This window comes from Desmodus rotundus, chromosome 4 (genome assembly GCF_022682495.2).
Source record: "Desmodus rotundus isolate HL8 chromosome 4, HLdesRot8A.1, whole genome shotgun sequence".
NCBI classification, from domain to species: domain Eukaryota; kingdom Metazoa; phylum Chordata; class Mammalia; order Chiroptera; family Phyllostomidae; genus Desmodus; species Desmodus rotundus.
In genome coordinates this window covers 114233324-114248567 of record NC_071390.1, presented here as the reverse complement: position 1 = coordinate 114248567, position 15244 = coordinate 114233324, and the positions used below count along the sequence as shown (strand labels likewise).

At 43.6% G+C, this 15244-nt stretch overlaps 1 protein-coding gene and 1 pseudogene across 1 annotated transcript in view; one reads left to right on the top strand and one right to left on the bottom strand.

Moving 5' to 3' along the window:
- The window catches only part of CCDC3 (coiled-coil domain containing 3), an 88105-nt gene that overhangs the window by 48841 nt on the left and 24020 nt on the right, over positions 1-15244 (bottom strand). The gene's annotated exons all lie outside the window — the stretch shown is intronic.
- On the top strand, positions 3017-3407 carry LOC112320650 (enhancer of rudimentary homolog pseudogene; annotated as a pseudogene).

Genomic DNA, 15244 nt, shown 5'->3' with positions numbered 1-15244 from the left:
TGGGGAAAGGTGTCACATCGTGATCATTTGTTCTGAGCTGACAGCAAGACCCTCTGGAAGGAAGGGGAGGGGAGGAAGGAGGGCTTCTCACCCACCACATCTGATTATGCCGGGGCAGCCTGGGTCACCTGGTAGCAGGCAAAGTGTGCAGTGGGCATGTAGACTTATTTCCCTGGTAATACCAACTATGAGTGATCTCTAGCTCAGCTTGTAAACAGTTGCTTGGGTTATAAAAGGTCAAGTACAAGCTGAAACAATCCATCAACAAGTAGAAACGGGAGAAATCAAGTTTAAAACCCTGCTGGCAAGGAATGCTCACCTTAAGGCAGTTGTTCTTAGCCTGGAGGCTGGGGCCCGGGCACAGAGGGCTATGAAGTCAGCGTGGCAGCTCTCCACCAGCACTTGTAAGTACAGCAGGGTGGAAGAGACCAAGTGTCAGGACATCGTGTCATAATTTTGTGAAACTTCTGTTTCGTTCCAAAATGTTCTTCTTTGCATGAGCCACAGCCTAAAACGTTTGGAAGCCACTAATTGAATAGAGGATGGAGACCCTGTGTTCTCCCGGGAACCCCTCTTTTTAATTCGACTTCTGTTGGCACAACATCTGATTTGTTCTCCTGCTGTTTGCACCAAAGGTGGCCACGATGATGCCCATTTGACAGGTAAGGAAACACAGGTGCAAAATAGGAAATGACCTCTTGTGGCCATGCGAGAACAGAGCCAAAAACAATTGTGCTAAAATCTAGTAAGACCAAAAAACAGGCCTGTGAAGTTCTCAAACCTCCCGTGTGGCCAAGCAATGAACGGCCACAAGCAGCTAGTTAGAACGTGAGCTCTGGAGGCACAGGCTTTGTTTAGCTCCCCGCTCTATCCTCAGTTTCTAGAACAGGCCCCAGCACAAAGTGGGCCCTCAATAAATATTGGTGGAAGGAATAATTTAATGAAGTAATGTATTAGGACAATCCCCAAACTCAAAAGCAATTATTTACTGACACAGACTTTTAGCTAACCCTACACAGAAACCATGTCTCACTGAGGTGCAGTAAATATCCTCCGCTGGACTTAGAGAACTAGTTGGAAGGAGAACCAAGATTATTCTTCTCCAGCTTGAAATGTTTTGATGGCATCAGCTAGATGAAACACTCAGCTGGTCCGGGCCGTCTCTCAATACCGAGTTCCTGCCTACCTTTCTAGCTATACCTTTTCCTTCCCTCTCACCCCAACTTGAAATGTATTCTTTAGTACTAATGAACCTGTTTAAATTCTCCAAATGCTTGGGAGTGTTGTATGCCTTGGTGCCATTGCATCTTCAGTGTCCTTTGTCTTCTTTGAAAGCCCAGCCAAATAATACCATTAAACCCCAGGTCAGGTGTGACCTCCTCATCACGTGCCCCTCCCCGCAGCCTCTGCAGAGGTGAGCGAGCTCTCATCCACGCCGCCCGTGCTGTGTGCCCTGTGCGCTCTACTGGAAGGAGTAACCCAGTCAGGCCTGCTGCATCCCTCTGCCCGCCCCGAGCCCATCTCATCATGTCCCCCAAATTACATGTGTGAGGAATATTGAAGTAATGAAATAAAAAGATTAAAATGTACACAGGCAAATAAATACTAATATGGTCTGAAATAAAAGGAAAATAGGAAGTGGTTGATCACCTCACTGGTACTCCGCAGAGACATTATTAGTCTGCTCCTCCGGCACCAACTGTTTACACACGGGAGGGAAAACTCCCCGGAGCCTCACTGCTGACTTGCTCGCTGATAAGAAGCTGAGAGGACAGGTCCCTCAGGTTTAACCCTGTGGAAGTGTGACTTAGGAAGAGTCTGGGGTGCTCACAGCCACTCAGCCTGAGGGGCTGCTCAGATGGTCTGACCCCAAGGGAAAGGACCTCTTGTGCAGGAAGAGAATAACAGAAGCCACCGCAAGGGTCTAGCGCAGAGGTGGACAAGTGTTTTCGGTAAAGAGCCTGTTAATAAATATGCTCAGCTTTTCAGGCCACACAGCCTCTGACAACTACTCGCCTGGGGCCACTGTGGCACAGAATCAGCCACACACAAAATGCAATGACCACCCAAGGCTGTGAGCCGAAAAGCCTTATTTATGCACACTGAAATTTGAATTTCACACAATTCTCATGAGTATCAAACAAAGAAAAAAAATTAATGTAAAAACATTCTTAGCTACAAGCCATACAAAAATAGGCAGTGGGCTGGATGTGACCGGCTGAGAAGATGTGGCCTGTGGGCCCAAGTTCACTGACCTCTGGTCCAGTGTGGAGAAATCATGCTACGTAATCACATCTGAAAATCTTCGCTTAGAAAACAAACACTGTAGTAGTTTACCCAGAATGCCTGTGTCCTGACTTATTCTAAATTAATCAGAATTTTAGAATTGGGATATTTTGAATCCAAACAAACACGATGTTCATGAAAGACTTCATCCAATCCAAATGTTTTTTTTATTTTGAATGGTCTTATGTTTCTTTCCAGGACACAGATTAGTGAATGGGGTATATAATACATATCTGCCCAAATATGATCCAACACTCCAAACTGACTGTTATAAATGAAAACACGTGAGAGAGCAGGCAGGCCTGACGCCCGTGCCACCCGTGAGGCTGTGTGATAGCCCTGCCAGCGTCCACCGCCACCTGCCTCTCCGTTTTCGGCATGAGGACTGGCCCACCTACAGCCCACCACTTGTCACTCACAGCGCGGGGCTTCCCTGATCACCACACGCCACCCACAACAGCAAACCGTGCCTCGATCCCTTTATTGTTTTTTAAATGTTTAGAATAATTCTGTAATTGTTCAGATGTGTCTGGCATTTAGACTTCTTGGTATACCAAATGGAGTTATGAGTCACCAAAATTGTTTACTTCCATTTTCATAAAGGGTCCCTGTAAGACACCTTTACATACCACACTCTTCTAATGCAAATAAAATATAATTAACTTTATAAAGAAATATCTGCCAAGCAACCTGTACCATTTTGCTTAAGAAAACCTTAGTGCCGTGTGGCTAAGCTCATGTGAGGTGGTGGTGTCGGCGGCGGCTGCAGTGAAAGAGTTTGGCGCGATGTCTCACACCATTTTACTGGTACAGCCTACCAAGAGGCCAGAAGGCAGAACTTACGCTGAATCAGTGAACAAACGCATGGAAGGCGTTTGTAAAATGTATGAAGAACATCTGAAGAGAATGAATCCCAACAGCCCCTCTATCACATATGATATCAGCCAGTTGTTTGATTTTATTGATGATCTGGCAGACCTCAGCTGTCTCGTTTACCGAGCTGATACCCTGACATACCAGCCCTATAACAAAGACTGGATTAAAGAGAAGATCTACGTGCTCCTTTGTCGGCAGGCCCAACAGGCCACGAAATAGTTGTGCTGGAAGAATTAGGGTTTGGGGATGGGCTTGGAAAACGTGTGTACAGCAATGTGTAGTGGAAGTTTTGTACTATAGTAATCCTGCTTCCGTTTTGGTACATTCTAGTCAGGACTGAATGTGTTAGATGAAATGTGAGGATCTCGTTCAATCTGCAAATCCCATCACCCCCTATTTTTTCTTTTCTTTTTTTTACTTAAACATTGTTATGATGATTTTGAAGGGTTTTTCTTTGTCAGTTAATATTCATATCTGCTTTATAACACTCACTGTACTAACCCTTCTTCAAGTTGGGGTGGAGGGTGGTGACACAATTTAGTTATGTCCTAAGATAAAGTCTTAGTGCAAAATAAATAAATGTTTAGTAAAAAAAAAAAAAGAAAAGAAAAAGAAAACCTTAGTACCCACTCTCTGATTAGTATTCCCCTCCTCATTCCACTCCAACACTTAGATTCTGATTCCTGTCTGAAAATACCACCTTTCTGAGGCAAAACCAAGTTATTTCTAGGCCTGTCCTTAGTTATTATGGCAGGATATTGAGAGAGAGGAAAGTAAGTTCAAAGTGAGCTCTGTGGATTATCTGGTTTGTAACCAAGACCAGATTTAGGAAATCTGTCCTTGTTCCAATGACTTGTGACTATGTTGCCATTCTGCCAAGCCACCATTTCCATGGTCAAAAATAAAAAGAGAAACTTTCTTATCCCATCATTCCATGCCTTTCAAGGTTTAATGGCTTGTCCCTGTGGGAGCTAAACACATTATATTCTTCAGACCAATTTTCCTCCATCTGACATTTCCATGGAGCAAGATCATTATTAAGATGGACAGTAATGGCCCCTCTACCCATCACAGCTGGGAGTTGGCCCAGGACCCCAGTGGTGGACCCCAACCCACTCCTCACCCCCTTCTCCTACCCTTGGAACCCTGATTTTTGTCACCTTCCCCTGGCCTTGGGCTAAGAGAAAAGGCCCTTCCTAGCTCCAGAAGATGGATCTTGCTGAGTCCAAGGTTAGACTCTACACTAATAATGAAAATCACAAATCTTTTGCCACAGCATATGCCTGGAGCTTTTGGTGGCTTGGTTGATCAGGGACTGATAATGCAATTCAGTCCAAGGAAATAATGGACTCTTTCCCTGACCATACTTTAGCCATGCCCCCCTGAACCTCTTCTCCACTAGGCTTCAACATGGGCCCATAAGAACTGCAGCTTTCGGGGCCAACAGCTCTGTCCACCCCACCACACTAAGTGACTTGAACAAACTCTAACATGGCTTCCAGCAGCCTAAGGTCATGTCCCTGGACCACCCAGCCCCCTTGAATTCTTGTCAGAAAAAACTCAAAGCTGTCAATCGAACTTACCATTTGTTCCAGCCAACAACCTGAGAGGCCCCTGCCTTCCCTTTTCTTAAAGCATTTACATTAAAAACTTAAAATTGTGGATCATCCCTCAGCCCCTTTGAGATGTACATGCATCTCCTACCACCCAGGAGTGTCTTTCTCAAGGCCCTGAAAGCTGTTCACTGAAATGTCATCATCAGGAAGGACAGGAGCCCTGTCTCCCAGTCTCTGTCGGAGGGGAGGAGCCTACCTTCAACAAGCAACAGTTAGCAAACCCAGATGGTCTAGTAACACTGACCAACATACTTGCTTTTTGTAATTTTCCACTTCCCTGTCCACTCTTTACTCTAAATTCCTCCTTTAAAACCCCCAGCCACCTCTACGTGGATCAGCGCTGAGCCAGTTCCACAGACACCTCAGTCCCTGCTCCCCCTGCTGCAGCAGTGCTCCACGAAATCTGCCTTTCCCTCCTTTAACTAGTGCCAGGCTTTGTTTTCCTTACAGAAATGTAAAGGAAATTCTGCTAAAGGGCTGCTAGTAGAATTTTTTTTCCTCATCTAAAATAAAGAGAAGTAAAAAAAGCAAACAAACCAAAGAAACCCAATGATTCAACTCTATGAAGGAATTTTGGGAGAAGTTACCATTTGGGACAAAGCAGCCATGTGATTTCTAGAGCTTCAATTTTGTACCATGTGGGGACAAACTTAAGAACCAAGCCAGCAGGTGCCAGGACCCTGACAACCTGAGCATCTGGTGCCAATAAATAACCACCCTGGACCCAGGCTGCCCGAGGCTTGCTATGAGACTAATAAACACCCTACCACTTAGGCTGCTTTGGGTGTGGTCTTGAAGTCAAATGCATCCTAAGTGGGTAAAGGGCTGCCCAGAGAATGTGGCAAAAATGCAGTCGTATCTTAAGAGTAGTACTAACTGTGACTCAATTGTAGGGTATAGAAACTCAATCCAAAACTTTAGTAGAGAAAAAGAATAGTATACTAGCCTAAATGACTGACAAGTCCTGGCCTCATTTTAGATTCCAGCCGAGCTGGACTAGGTGTGCTGTCAATGCCATCAGAAGCCCCACTCTTCTCTGCTCTCCCCAGCGACAACCTCATCCTCACTAGGTCCGTCCCATGTCATGGTGATGGACCAGCAGCATCAGGCAGATGTTTCTCCAGCTTGGCAACCCCAATGGGAACAGGGGGCTTCTGTCTGCACAGTTCCAACAAAAGTCTAGCCTGCCTAGCTTAGGTTTCTGCCCATTTCTCTAACCACTGACCATAGCAAGGGGATCTGAGTTCTGCTTGGCAAGGCGTCGGTCACAGGAATGTGACCAACCCAACAGGGAAGGGCAGCCACAGGAAAGTCAGGGTGTCATTGCCAAAAGCAAGAGGCAGACAGAAACGGCAGATACCCACTCATGGAGGGGATGATGAATTAAATTTTAGACTCTAATCAACAGACCACTACAGCCAGCCTACTGCACTGTAAATTAGAGATGGCTAACAGTCCCACCTCATCCACCCATATTACAAGCTACAAAGAGTAGAAATATGCTTTATGATTTCCTCTCATAGTACTTGGCTTATAACAGACACTCAAATACTAATTAGCTAAGTGTTCTACCATTTGAATATACAGGGTCAGAGTGAGTCAAGGGTCAGCCCATGGGAAACCATCCTTATGGACACATTACCTCCTCTGTTCAACAACAGAATGTCAGACCTAAAAAAGGTACCTTATAAATCATCTAGTCCAAACCCTTCAGGCTACAGGCAAAAACAACTTGCACCCCAGAGAGGGTTAGTGACATGGCCTGGACCTCAGGGCTGCTCAGGCTCATAGCCAGGGCTGGAGCCTCTTCCTAGGCCAAGCTTACCACTGAGTCACATGGCACCCAGAATGCTTCCATGTGAGACCCAAAGAAAATTAAAATTTCCTCCCCTTTCTTAAGGATTTTCTCAACGTAACTGTACTGTCCTTGAGGGGGGAAGCAACGAAAACAACAGACTGTCTTTTGAGTATCCATTGTCTTTGTCCCTCAGTTCTACAGACCTTTGCATGATTGCATTGTTTTCTTTCCTGTTTCCTTTGTGTGCTCGGGAAGAGGGGAGGGGAGCCAGAAGGGAGACGTGAAAGATCACTGGAAGCCAGAAAGAAGGGTCTGTGTCCTGGTGTCTCAGACACAGGATGGAAATTCCCCATCCCTGGGTTCAAGGCTCATCTGCTTATTGGCCCAGAGAAGGCACTGCCAGGCATGGAGATTTATACTGTGACATTGCAGCCCTGATCAATGTGGAACCAACATACTGAAGCCCATAATACTCAATGCATGGTGAGTGCTTCTGGAACAGGCTCACGAAGCTTCCCACTGCAATGACGAACTATGCAGACTCAAAACACAAGGTGTGGCAGGGCCACTCACCTCGGGAGCAGTGGGGAGAGGTGAGAAAGGTGGGAAATGGCCAGCAGGCTCCTGAAGGGGTCAAGGCTCCACAACCCTCCCCTACAGCCAAGGGTTTGGAAAGGCCAACACAGATCCAGAGTAACTGCTGCCCAAACTCCGTCCACAGACCACAAGCTTGGGACTTCTGACCTGACACCCAGAAGGAGCCCTATTGACCAAACCAACGAGGACAGTACGTGGGGAAGCATTCATAAGGTATAAACTTCTCTGCACCCACACAAAGGGAGTTTGGGGTAACCTTTTGACTTCCTTACTTTTGTGGTTTGGGGTGGTATTCTTAGGATATGATATCTCTGAAACAGCGGAAACAGAAATCAGGAAAAAAAAACCCATTTGATATAGCAACAAAAAAAATAAAATACCTAGGAATAAACCTAACCAAGGAGGTAAAAGACCTGTACTCAGAAAACTACACAACACTGAAGAAAGAAATTAAGGAAGACACAAACAAATGGAAGCATGTACCATGCTCATGGATTGGAAGAATTAACATCATCAAAATGGCCATACTACCCAAAGCAATTTATAGATTCAATGCAATCCCTATTAAAGTACCCATGACATATTTCACAGATATAGAACAAACATTTCAGAAATTTATATGAAACCATAAACAACCCCGAATAGCTGTGGCAATTTTGAGAAAGAAGATGAAAGCAGGAGGGATCACAATACCTGATATCAAACTGTATTATAAGGCCATTGTAATCAAAACAGCCTGGTACTGGCATAAAAATAGGCACATAGACCAATGGAACAGAACAGAGAGCCCAGAAATAAACCCAAGTCTTTACAGTCAATTAATATTTGACAAAGGAGGCAGGAGCATAAAATGGAGCAAAAATAGCCTCTTCAACAAATGGTGTTGGGAGATCTGGACAGCTATGTGCAAAAAAATGAAACTCGATCACCAACTTACACCATACACAAAAATAAATTCAAGGTGGATAAAAGACTTAAATATAAGTTGTAACACCATAAAAGTCCTAGAGGAAAACATTGGCAGAAAGATCTCAGACATTCCATGCAGCAACATCCTCACAGACACGTCCCCTAAAGCAAAGGACATAAAGGAAAGAATAAACAAATGGGACCTCATCAAAATAAAAAGCTTCTGCATGGCTAAAGAAAACAGCATTAAAATACAAAGAGAACCAACGGTATGGGAAAACATATTTGCCAATGATCCCTCGGACAAGGGCCTGATCTCCAAAATATATAAAGAACTCACACGACTGCACACCAGGAAGACAAACAACCCAATTAAAAAATGGGCAAAGGACTTGAACAGACACTTCTCCAAGGAAGACATACAGAGGGCCCAGAGACATATGAAAAGATGCTCAGCATCACTAGCCATCAGAGAGATGCAAATTAAAACCACAATGAGGTACCATCTCACACCAGTCAGAGTGGCCAACATAAACAAATCCACAAACAAATGTTGGAGAGGATGCGGAGAAAAGGGAACCCTAGTACATTGTTGGTGGGAATGCAGACTGGTGCAACCACTGTGGAAAACAGGATGGAATTTCCTCAGAAAACTAAAAATGGAACTGCCCTTTGACCCAGCAATTCCACTGCTGGGATTATACCCTAAGAACCCTGAAACACCAATCCAAAAGAACCTATGCACCCCAATGTTCATAGCAGCACAATTTACAATAGCCAAGTACTGGAAGCAACCTAAGTGCCCATCAGGAAATGAGTGCATCCAAAAACTATGGTACATTTACACAATGGAATTCTACGCAGCAGAGAGAAAGAAGGAGCTTATACCCTTTGCAACAGCATGGATGGAACTGGAGAGCATTATGCTAAGTGAAATAATCCAGACGGTGAGGGACAAATACCATATGATCTCACCTTTAACTGGAACATAATCAACAGAAGAAAAAAGCAAACAAAATATAACCAGAGACATTGAAGTTAAGAACAATCTAACAATAGCCAGAGGTGAGTGGGAGGGAATAGTGGGGAGAGGGGTTTACAGGACAGAACACATGTACAAAATCAAGGGGGAGGGTGGAGGTGGGGGATGGAGGTGGGTTCGGATGGGGTAGGGTGGAGGGATGGGGAGAAAATGCAGACAACTGTAATTGAATAACAATAAAATTTTTTTAAAAAGCTAAAAAAAAAAGAATATGATATCTCAGTGGGGAAAAAAAGTAGGCAGAAGGCAGAACAGAAGTGCCTAACAGCGGGGGAGGAACCTAGAAATACACCCTCCACTTAGCTCCATCCAGAAACAGCTCTGCGGTGCTACACACAAGCACAGGTTTGGAATCCCACAGACCCAAGCCCCATCCCAGACTCTGCCCTCGTGAGCTCAGTGGCTTGGGCAAGTGGCTTAATCCCACCTCATCTCAGTTTCCACATCTCTGACACCAGAGTAGTAACAGTATACACATCACAGGGCTTTTGTGAAAACCTAGAGTCACAACAGCCTGCCCAAGTGACTGCTACCCACTAAACCTGTTCCTGAGAATGCATCAGGAAAGGACATAGCAGGTGGTCAGGTCCTCGCTGAAGACTAGTATTTCCTTGAAAGAAGAATAGAGTCAAGTAGCATGAAAAGTGGAGAAAGGGGGAAAAACTTCTGTCAGTCCTAAATTATCCCAGCTACAGTCCATGGAACAAATCTATGAACAGAAATGGTCATCATGAGCCTTTGAAAAGATGTTAGCACCCATAATTCTGGGTGTTTATTCCATTGTTTCTTCCCAAAGGCCCTGTGATCACTGTATAGATATACCCTAGCACCACTCAGTATTGCTCTCAAGCGTGGAGCAACTTGGGACAGCTGGCGATGTCCATCAGACTGACGTCTAAAGGAGGGCTTAGCATTAGGAAGTCAGTGGAGCCTAAGCTCATAGCACCAGGGAAGCAGAAAGGACCTCCCATCCAAAGTAATCAGCCAAAATCAGTAGAGGTTCCATTTCAATCCTCTCCTTGGGGATCCAGAGCCAGCCACAGTCTCAGCTTTACAGACAATACTCTGCAAATGTAGAGGAATACCCCTCTGACCCCTCTTTGAGGGAGTATGTGTGGGGAAAACTGTAAACCTCTGACAAAGGGGGAAATCATAATTTGGACTTGTGGATGCTCAGTGCTAATTCAGATAGAACTGGCAAACATCAGCTTTACGAGATTAATTATAAATAATGGAACATTGCCTTCTGAGAAGGTTGGAAGTAAAATTTGATGTAAGGCCAAGAGGGATGAAAACAGAAACTGCTGTTTTCATGCTAGAATTAAGACCTCCAAGATTTCTCCATGTCTTCTTTTGTGGCCCTGAAGGTAAGGGAATTGAGAAGACATTCTCCTGTCCAACAGACACCCAGTCTTTAAAGTAATTTGCTTTGTATTTAAGAAAAATACATAACAATCAATAAACCCTCCAAATCTCTTTGAGGTTATAAAAATAAAACTTGATGTGTCAACGTGAAATAAGCTTTTACCTTTAGAACTGCATCTTCCTTTTTTTCTTTTAAAGACACAAACAGTAGCTACAATTGTCCCTCATTATGTTTAAAATGCCCAGTCAAGTGGCCAGAACAAAGCCTGTCCCAAAGGATGTAAAACACCATCAGATATAACAGAGACCCTCTTGAAGTCACATAGAATGACAATGGACTCTAAAATCATTCAGGATACACAGAGTAAATTTTTTCTGGAGTAAGGTTTCAAACACGGACTAGGAAGATTATTTTTAGTTATAGCTAAAAGCTTCAAGAAGCCATTTTTTTCTGTTCCTTTTTATTGGCTAGGATCACTATAGCTCTTATACGGTTTCTTATAAGCATGTGCATCTTTCATAAAGGGATATTTAAACTTACATACAGAGATACACAACACACAGTGTTTCACCTCCATTCTTCCCCTGTCAAAAGTAATAAAACCTGCCCTGATGGTGTGGGTCAGTGGGCTGAGCATCATTCTGCAAACCAAAAGGTCACTGGTTCTATTCCTAGTCACAGCACAGGCCCGGGGTGCAGTCCAGGGCCCCGGTTGGGGGTGTGTGAGAGGCAAATGACCAATGTTTTTCTCCCTTTCTTTCTCCCTCCCTTCCCTTCTCTCTAAAAATAAATAAAATCTCTTTTTTATTTTTTATTTAAGAGACCTCTGGCTGTTTTTAAAATACTTCGGCAAATAAATACCACTTTCAAATAGTGAAAAAAAATAGCTGTGGGAAAGAGGAGACTATTGGGACTGGAATTCATTAACGCGTTGGGCAATAGTAGTTTTTCTTTATTTAGAAAGCTGCCCTAACTCCTCCCAGTGTAGAAACCATGACCAAATACGGGCCAGCTGCTCACTGTCTCCTCTTTGCCTCTGAGCATCAGTGAGATTTCCCCTCTTGTCTACCTTGGGCGTCCATCTGTTTCCTGTTACCTCTAATAAAACAACACCAGTCATAAGACTATTTCAGATTGGTATGACACTCTGAGACTTGCCAATGAGCCATTTATTCACCACAATAAACAAACATGTATATAGTACTTCCCACGTCCTAAGCACTGTTTGAGAGTTTTTGTATGTGTTCACTCATTAAACCATACGTTATATCATCTATTCCTCACAATAATCCTATAGGGTTTATTTTGTTGGTTGTTTAAATTCTTCTTCTGTTCCTAATAAACCACAATTTTATTAAAGTTTCACCCTTTTCCACATGGCCATTACTTCAGGAGGGGCTGACCTAGGAGGCAGGTCCTTTTGGTCTAAACTAGTCAAGGAGACATGCTAGGTACAGGCATGTTACACACTTCTGGCCAATGACATGTGAGAGAAAGTCTGCTGGTTGTGAGGAGGGAGAAGTTCTTCATGAGAATACTTTTTTTGTTGTTTAAAAAAGCCACAGAGGAAGAGAGACTATCTCCCTCTTTTGAATCTCGTTGGGTCTGGAGTTGATGCCTAGAACTGCTGCAGTCTTCTTGCAACCATGAGGGAATCTGGCCTGAAGAGAGAGGCACCACAGAGAGAATGCCAAGCCCAGAGAGTCGCCAAGAGGGGACCCAAGCCCTGATTCTGTGTCTGGAACTGCTAGAGCTTTGGCTTACCTCATGTGATAATACAGTCCTCACTAGGAAATGTATTAAATGTTTTAAATTAGCTGAGTCCAGGTTTCTCTCTTACTTGCAGCCAAAGGCATCCCTAATAATATAATGAACTCTACTTCACACATGAAGAAAGAGACTAGGAGGGCAAGTGACTTACCTACAATCACATGTGGCAAATGTACTAAGAACACGCAGGCATTAGGGTCTAAAGCTTATACATAAAACTTAAAAGAAATACTAAGAGGACTTCCAAACACCAAATATTTTATAGTACATTATATGTTCATACACTTTTATAATCACACACACTCTCACATCACAACTAATCTTGAAATAATGATTAGCAAGTTCATCAACTACAGCTCAATACATATTTCTGATTTCTACTCCCAAAGATTGTTAGATTTTTAAAAATATGTTTATTGATTTTTAAAGAGAGGGGAAGGGAGGGAGTGGGAGGAAGAGAAAGAGGGAGAGAGAGAAATATTGGTGGGAGAGAAGAAACATTGGTTGACACTCATATTCACACTGACCAGGGACTGAACCCATAACCCATTACCATAGGTATGTATGTGCCCTGACTGGGAATCGAACCCCCAAACTTTTGGTGTACGGGATGATGCTCCAACCAACTGAGCCACACCAGCCAGGGTGAGAAAGATTGTTAGATTTTGATTTTACTTGTGTGTGAAAGATTACAGGTGTAAGTCACTGAAAGTGTCACAGGTACTTGGAAAGGCAAATAATTATTTTTTATCAAACTCTAACGGTTTTGACATTAATAGTTCATCTTGGTAAAATCAAGTGAGTAGCCATGAGAGTCAAAGTACGTAAATATAGTAGTAATCTGTTGTTAACTGTTAGTTTCTTTTCTCATGTTCCCACCAGTGCATTAACTTGTGGACACTAGCAGTGTGGGGGTTTCAGCTATAAGAAGGTATAATGCGAAACAGAACCCAGAGATGTCTCTCCCCCAAAAGAAGTCTTTATTCCTCTACATGGGCTATAAAATGATATGTGGAGAAGGTACGCTCCACCCAAATGAGACTCGAAATATCATTCACTTTGGATGAGAAATCATTGAGTTCTATGAAAGCAAACCGAGAGTTCATTCTTTTGTGACCACACATCATGAAGTTTCCAATATAGAAAGGAAATCTATCCAAGCATCTTACTTATATGTCCTCTTTGCCAACCTCTCCCCAGATGTTCCTAAGGCTGTGTCTCAATATATCTGTCACAGTCTATGGACAGGAAACATCTGGGAGTGGTGCAAATGGGTTTTAATAAATTCAGAGACCACAGCATCAGCTCTTAGGGGTTGAGTTCTTTCTAAGTGGCAGTATCTGTGGGGAGAAATTGCCTCCCTTGCCATCTCGCTTCTGTGTGGTGGATTCTTCATCAGAGGTCTGTTTCTGGTCTCTCCAGGCCCCTTGTTTACATCCCCCAGAAATGGGGATTGAATCCAGATTGGTGGATTGGGAACAGGAACTCGCTCATTCGCACCCTCTCTCCTTATCCTCTTGGAGCTAAGTGAGCACAGGGAGCTCCCTGCCGAGTCTTCTCATCAAAGCTGAAAATGTTCGAGTGTCAGAGCCCAAAGACATGGGCTGTGGTTTTCCGGGACCACCTGTGCCTGCCTGGATGGGTGAGTCCATCAGACCCTGAGTTGGAAAACAGCCCTCTCACCTTCCTCTCACCTTCCCATAACATCTCGATCAGTTAAAAAAAAAAAAAAAAAAAAAAAAAAAAAAAGCATTCTTCAATGCAATTACATCAGATCATGGGAGAGGAAGTTGGTGGCTACTTACTAAGCTTGCTGAAACCCCAGCATTTTCTAAAAATGGAGAGACTTCACCATACTTTTGTGTGTATAGTACTTGATGGCATTGGAAGCACTGACCCGTATCTTATCTCTTTGAGCCGTTTCAACAAACCTAGGGAGAAGTCAGGGTTTATTATCCCAAATGGACTCTGGAATGGCAACTGAGACCCAGAAATGCTAAGTGATGTGTCCACGATACACAAACCCGCACAATGTCCCAGATCTCTAGCTGCTGTGCTTCTGTTCATTCCTTCCCTCCCAAGTGCCTCCAATGCTCTGAGCCCAATGACCTGAGTGACCCACCCATGGTGGGGCATGATGTGGACCCACACTCTCTCCACCTCCCACAACATAGCAGTTCTGCCTTGAAAAGGCTGCTTTCAGATGGACAGCTACATGCAAAACAATGAAACTCGATGACCAACTTACACCATACACAAAAATAAATTCAAGGTGGAAAAAAGACAAATATTACTCATGATACCATAAAGTCCTAGAGGAGAACATAGGCCATAAAATCTCAGATATTTCATGCAGCAATATTTTCATCAATATGTCCCCTAGAGCAAGGGACATAAAGAATGAACAAATGGTATCTCGTCAAAATAAAAAGCTTCTTCATGGCTAAAGAAAACAGCATTAAAATGAAAAGAGAACAAGCCATATGGGAAAACGTATTTGCCAATGATCCCTCGGCAAGGGCTTGATCTCAAAAATATATAAAGAACTCACAGGACTCCACTCCAGGAAGACAAACAACCCAACTAAAAAATGGACAAAGGACTTGAACAAACACTTCTCCAAGGAAGACATAGAGAGGGCCGAGAGACATATGAAAGGATACTCGGCATCGCTAGCCATCAGAGAGATGCAAATTAAAACCACAATGAGGTACCACCTCACACTGGTCAGAATGGCCATCATAAACAAATCAGCAAACAACAAGTGTTGGAGAGGATGTGGAGAAAAGGGAATGCTAGTGCATTCTTGGTGGGAATGCAGACTGGTGCAGCTGCTGTGGAAAACAGGATGGAATTTCCTCAGAAAACTAAATATGGAACTGCCTTTTGACCTGGCAATTCCACTGCTGGGATTATACCCTAAGAGCCCTGAAACACCAATCCAAAAGAACCTATGCACCCCAAGTTCATAGCAGCACAATTCA